Below are 6,549 nucleotides of genomic sequence, written 5' to 3'. Positions count from 1 at the left end.
ACCAGTGGATTGGTACACAGATCTGCCCTGGACAGGAAGGCGTGTCGGCTGGTTGCATGAAGCTGAGGTACCAGGGCTCCCCCTTGGGTGAACAGAAACGTGAAGGGATTTGAGGCAGGGTAAGCAGGCTTCATCTTGGCCCTGGAAACAGGGAGGCTGTGGACACAGCATATGGTTCCACAGCACACCCTCCATCAGGCCTCATGTTGCAATGGGGTGCAGTCTGGACCACTGAGTCACTGCACCGAGGACAAGTCCCTGGAGAGCAGACGTGTGTTTGTCATCTCATGTTGCTCCGTGAAAGGATGATGCTTCTCTGTCTCCATGATCACAGATGACCACTTCTACTTCTTCAATTTAAAGAAAGATTCTCATCTCTGGTTGAGATGTATGTGTTTTGCTTTTCTGTCCTGTTCAACTTGTTGTCAAGAAAAGCAATGGTTTGGACAATGGCATTGATAGCACCCTGATTGAATATGTGTGTGTGTGTGTGTGCAAAGCTGGGCAGGATGGGGATTATGATAGGCTACATCTGTCAGTATGGGATCAGTAAAAACAGGTGTAAAACTCTTCAGTTCAGAACAAAAGAGAAACAGCTGTGCAAATTGTAGAGGAAAATGGGTGCTTCAAAGGCAAACTCTGTGTTGTGTAGGCACATCCTCCTGGATTCTCCAGTCCCGATTCCGTGGAGACTGCGCTTTTGTTGCCTCATGCTGTCTTACAGTGATTGAGATTGCGGACAACCTGTAGTCACGTAGAATTCTTGTCATAGACTCGAAAATAAATGTTGGTGGGAGTTCAGCTGACACTGTGGATTGCCAGTTTTGCATTATTTGAAAATTCATTTCCATAGTCCTAATCTGGACACGTGTCTGTTCTTGGAATCTTCCTTTGAATGGTAGTAACATCTGCTTGGTTCCCTCATTAGATAATGAGTTTAAAAATCTTTAACGTGTATTTATTTTATATTTATATGAGAATCATGGTTTCACCTGATTTTGAAAGTTATCCTTTAACAAAACAGAGAACGGGAAAAATTTGGGTAGCTGATACCATATGTGATAAAGATTTGAAGTCTTAAGTTGACAATAAATTCATTGTAGGTCGCTGGTACAGTATGGTTGTTGCTTTGGTTATTTAGATCTTAAGTACTTAATTTAGAATCACTATTCCAAGCCTCTGGCCAACTTTTCTTATTTTTAACCCAGTCACTTGATTGATAATTGTTGCTATAAATCATGTTTTAAAATCTGGTATAGCAAGCTATTTTAGTTGTATTCTTTAAAAGGAACACTTCAGATGAGTTACACTGTAGGTTTGTCAGAGTCTGCGATGTGTTCCTTTGGGGTCTTAGTGTTGTATGAGGTCTACAGATACTTGCTTCGGAATTATTGTCATTACTACTGTATTTGGTCTTTTCAGTGAGAAGCACTATATACCTTTCCAGTTATTCTTCTCATTCTTTTTTCTCCCATTAGGAGTTTTACATTTTATTTGAATAATTAAATCATTTATGTCTTGAAGTAAATAAATATGCATTTAATAGTTTAAATTGTAAAAAAAAAAATTGTTAACCATTTATTTGAATATTGTGGCTGTTACTATAATTTGATGAGGTTTTAGAAGTTATTTCTTTCTTAATTTTGATTTTACTAAATCCAACAGCCAAATATTTTAATTTAAATTATCTCATACTTTATAATGAAAGGTAATGGGGAAAATTATTTAGTTGAAAAAAAATTACTTTTCAACAAGCTTCTCTGAAATGTACTTATCTTACCAGAAAGGAAATGTCTGTATCTGTCTGCATGGACCCTGTCACCATTTGGGGTGTCCCATACTGCCAGTGGTTCCATCTAAAGTGTCTCAAGGCTCTCAGCCTCTGAAGCCAGGACCGGCTTCCTTCCGCCATTCCCGTGGCACTCGCCTGACGCTCACCTGGGCCGGAGCTCGGGTTGGTTCAGGTGAGCACGGGGGCTGCCCTCTGCTGGACATGCAGGGGCGTGGGCTGAGGAGCCTGGTCAGGACCACGGGGGCCTGTTCCAGCTGCCCTAGGTTACCACCCCTGGATTTGTTCTACTTGGGGGGTGGATTGCATGATGAGTAAGGAGTATTAATTTTTTAAAAGACAGATCGACTTTGAAGATACAAAAGTTAATTGCAAGAAATAAAAATTGTGAATGAAGGAAAAACTTTGTTATTCAGGATTTTATATATTATTGTGTTGAAAGATGAAAAACTGCCCTAACGATATGTTCACGTCTCCTCTCTGAACACACAGACACTCACTGTCTCCGAGGAAAGTGATGATAACAGCCTCTTGACATCCCTGTCGTGTTCTTTGTGATAATAATAGGTTTGTCCCTACAGTGCATAAAGGTACCTCATGTGCTCCAACTAAAAATTAAAGTTGAGCCCTGGCCGGTTTGGTTCAGCGGTTAGAGCATTGGCCTGCGGTCTAGAGAGACCCGGGTTCGGTTCCCGCTAAGGGCATGTACCTCGGTTGCAGTTTGTCCTCGGCCCTGGTTGGTTGTGCAGGTGTCAGCCATTCGATGTGTCCCATTCACGTCGATGTTTCTCTCTCTCTCGCTCTCTCTTTCTCTCCCTCCCACTCTGTCTGAACAAAAAATGGAAAAATATTCTCGGATGAGGATTAAAAAAAAAAAATTAAAGTTGAGTTTACACCTGGTTGGTCCCAACTATAAACCTATGGTCTAGAAATTGTCAACTACTGTAACTATGTATTATGCAAATAATACATATATGGGAGTTTTTAATAAAAAAATTAAACTCAATTGGAGTTGATGTAAGGAGGATTATTTTATATTTTTCAGTTACAATTGGTCCAGTATTATTTTATATTAATTTCAGGTGTTTATCTTAGCGGTTAGACACACATATAATTTATAAAGTGATCCCCTTGATGAATCTACTCCCCCCCTGTCACCGGGCATAGTTATTACAATATTATTGACTCTCTACCCTGTTGTACTTTACATCCCTGTGACTGTTTTGTAACTACCAATCTTACTCCCTTCACCTTTTTCACCCAACCCCCCAACCCCCTCCTATCTGGCAACCATCATTTTGTTAGGGGATGATTATTATGCTAATCAATACTTTTGTGAAATATCTGTCCTAAAATATAAACTAAATATAGGCCAGAGGGCAAAAGGTGACTGAGTAAAGCCAGATTTTGCAAATTACCAAAAATGGAAAAAGAACCAGCCTTAAATTACATTTCTGTAGTGTGGAGTGGCCTAGAAAGGACGGAACAGTAAGGGCCATGAATGAGTAGCTAACCAATTACTCATCATCACTTCACAAACTGGGAACATGATATCGAGAGACATGCAGTAACTTGCCAAGGACACGTGGCTCAGGAATGGGAGAGTGGGGTCTCATTGCTATCCGGCTCAGTGCATCCTCACAGCCCGGGGCTGATGTGGGCACCTCTCAACCCGTCGAAAGAGCTGCACAGAGCCCCGGGGTCCAGCAGCCACCCCATGTGACCAGCTCCCAAGAGATTGTCTAGTGCTGTCCCAGCAGGTGTGAGCCGACAGACAAGGACCTCCAAATGCCTGACAAATCCTCTGGTAAGAAAGACCAAAACAGACACACAGAAAAGAAACAAAGGTAAAAGCAAATGGGAGGAAACACAAATTAGACCAGAAGAATAAAGAAGCCACACTAACCTCCTCAGTGCTGTGAATGGAAACCATTGCACTTAACAAAAACAAAGACTTTCAGGTAGAGGAGGGAGAAGGTGATTCAAGTAGCCAAGAGATGACTTGGAAGTAAAAATATAAGATTTAGGTTTTGAATGTCTCACTGCAAGAGGGAGAAGGAGAGCCCTGGCCGGTTTTGCTCAGCGGTTAGAGCATCGACCAGCGGTCCAGAGAGACCCGGGTTCGGTTCCTGCTACGGGCGTGTACCTTGGTTGCAGTTTGTCCCTGGCCCTGGTTGGTCGTGTGGGTGGCAGCCACTCGATGTGTCCTTTTCACGTCGATGTTTCTCTCTCTCTCTCTTCTTCTCTCTCCCTCCCACTCTATCTGAACAAAAAATGGAAAAATGTACTCAGGTGAGGAAAAAAAAAAGAGTGAGAAGGAGCAACTGAGGCTACCCGATTGGGACGAAGAGACACAGCTGACAGCGGAAGCTGAGCGCCTGTCCACTCAGACTGCCATCTGGATAACAGATGCCCCAGTGGGAGTGGACAGGGAACACAGGCACAAAAGAAACACTGAAGACAGAAGCGATGAGAATACCCCTGAAGCATCGAGGGCCCTCTGCGATGGTTGGACACAGGTCCACACGCCCACCCTTACCGGAAATCTTGGAGCACTGGTAGTGGAGTTCCAGTAACATGGGTCTGGGCATCTAGGGAAAGGGGTACGGAGAATCCTCACTGTGGGGAGACAGCGGAGTGAAGCCTTCGGACGTCTGAGGGAGAATTACCCCAACCTATATGTTTTACTCAAACATTCAAGAAATGGTCGAAAAATGATCTCCCAAGACCTTTCGTTAGGAAGCTATGGGATAATGTCTTCATCTATGATGCAGTAAGCTGCAGATGGATGGCTAGAGACCCTGGGGTACTGGTGAAGGGGGTTGTTCTGAGATCCTCAGGGGACCCCATGTAAACCAGGCCAGACACAGCACAGGACAGCTGTCTTGAGATGCCCCCAGGGTCCCGCGTTGACACCTGCTGTGCCCGCTGGCATGCGAGGAGATGAGAACTGGCAGAGTGGGGTGGTTCAGGCTCCTCGGGGTGCAGTCAACCAGCACCGTGTCAAGTGAGGAAACATGGGGTCCCTGTCACAGAGCTTTCACCATGGTGACAACAGAGCATCGATGAGCAATCTGATGGAGTGTCCCCGTAACTGTCTTGGGGGCAGGAAGGGTGAGGTGGAGTGGGAAGTGGGCGTTAGGACGCCACAGCCTGTGCTCAGCATGGGGAGTGCCTGGACAGGTGCTTCTTGGGGGGACGTGGCTCAGGAGCAATGCGAGGCTCACTTGTTTAGGGATTCAGAGGTAAAGGCCAAAAGAAATAGCTAGAAGAGGTGCGAGTCTCTCCCTCTGGGGAGCTGGAAATGGAAGAGGTGATATTTGAGAAGCACTGTTTTTCCTAACAGGCCATATGCAGCTATCTGACCCTTAAACTCTGTGCATGTGTAACTGATGAAATACATACTAAATTTTAAAAAAATCGATACTTCCTGTTGTTCATCTTGAGGCTGATCATTGTAGCCTGGCAACCACAAAAGGTCTGGACTCTGGGGTTCTGGGGCTCATGAAGAAGGGCTTCCTGGAGCCCAGAAGTCTGGGGCCTGGTGAGGAGAGGGGATGCCCTTCTGCTGCCTTCCCTCGGCAGCCACGCCTTTGCTGACGGGCACTCCCTGTGACAGCAGCTCTGCAGCAGCGGCCAGTCCCCAGGGGTGGGTTGGAGCAGGGAGCCATGTTGGCAGAGGCCCCAGTCACAGCTGTTTCAATGTCTGCGTCTAAAACTGGTAAACTGACTCCATTCTCATTTCCAGCAGAACCGCTTTGAGGGGCCCCATAATGGGATTCCAGTTGGTGGGTGGTTTGACCAGAAACTGGAGCACAGTGGGGGTGCTCAGAGCCTATCTCTCAGCTCTTTCCCCTTTGGCTGTGAGGCTGACATGGCCCCTGGGCAGTGTGAATGTTCGTTAATGAGAGCCAGGCATCCGAGCCCTGTGCTTATAATAAGCCATTAGTAGAAACAGGAAGCGTAAGAAAGAAACACTGGAAATACAGATGAACAAGGGATGCATTTGCCTGGAAATGGCCTCCACCAGCTCTGTAACCTACATTCTCAGGATCTGATCTCTTGTATAGCAGATCACCTATTTCTCTGGCGTTTAAGAAGGTAAATTAAAAGAAAAAACAATAGAGTGAAAATTATGTCAGAGTAGGTGTTTAACATAATGAGAATAAAGATAGTCCCGGTTGCGATTTCATGGAGAAGTACTTACATGTATCAGCCTGGGACGTTCTTTCCTACTTCATCATTGAGGAACAGATTTAGAGAAAAAGCAAAAGGAGGAAACAAAGGAGGGAGGGGAGAGGGAAGGGAAAGAGTAAGTTTGTGATAATACAACCATTAGTAACACACGGATCTAAGACTAAGTATACATTTGTCCATTCACTTGCCCCACCTGCTTGCTCAGTGTCTGTTGTGTGCCAGACATTGTTCTAGGCTTCCGGTGTTAGAAATAACTTAGCACATTCTCTGCCGTAGTGCAGTGTCATTTTTCAGTGGAGGAAGACAGAAAATACTTGACAAACAAATGACCCAGAAAGGAAAATTGATAAACTGGACTTCATCAAAACTAAAACCTTTGTTATGCAGTATACCCTAAGATGGTGAAAAGACAAGAAACAAATTGGGAAAAATATTCAACAAACAAGTAGTATCTAGAATATACAATGAACTCTCTAAATTCAACAGTTTAAAAAGAAGAACTTAGAAAATGGGCAAAGGCGTGGACAGACATTTCACCAAACAGGATGCACAGACATATAGCA

General features: G+C 44.6%; 1 protein-coding gene across 1 annotated transcript in view; it reads left to right on the top strand.

The window, feature by feature from the left end:
• The first annotated feature begins 1,887 nt into the window (after positions 1-1,887).
• The window catches only part of MYT1L (myelin transcription factor 1 like), a 149,619-nt gene continuing 144,957 nt past the window's right edge, over positions 1,888-6,549 (top strand). Inside the window, exon 1 of the mRNA XM_036262841.1 lies at positions 1,888-1,964. The gene's annotated coding sequence lies outside the window, so the exon portion shown is untranslated. The remainder of the gene's footprint in view (positions 1,965-6,549) is intronic.

This window comes from Molossus molossus, unplaced genomic scaffold, assembly GCF_014108415.1.
Source record: "Molossus molossus isolate mMolMol1 unplaced genomic scaffold, mMolMol1.p scaffold_m16_p_15, whole genome shotgun sequence".
NCBI classification, from domain to species: domain Eukaryota; kingdom Metazoa; phylum Chordata; class Mammalia; order Chiroptera; family Molossidae; genus Molossus; species Molossus molossus.
The sequence above is the reverse complement of the archived record's forward strand: the minus strand, read 5'-3'. Positions and strand labels throughout refer to the sequence as shown.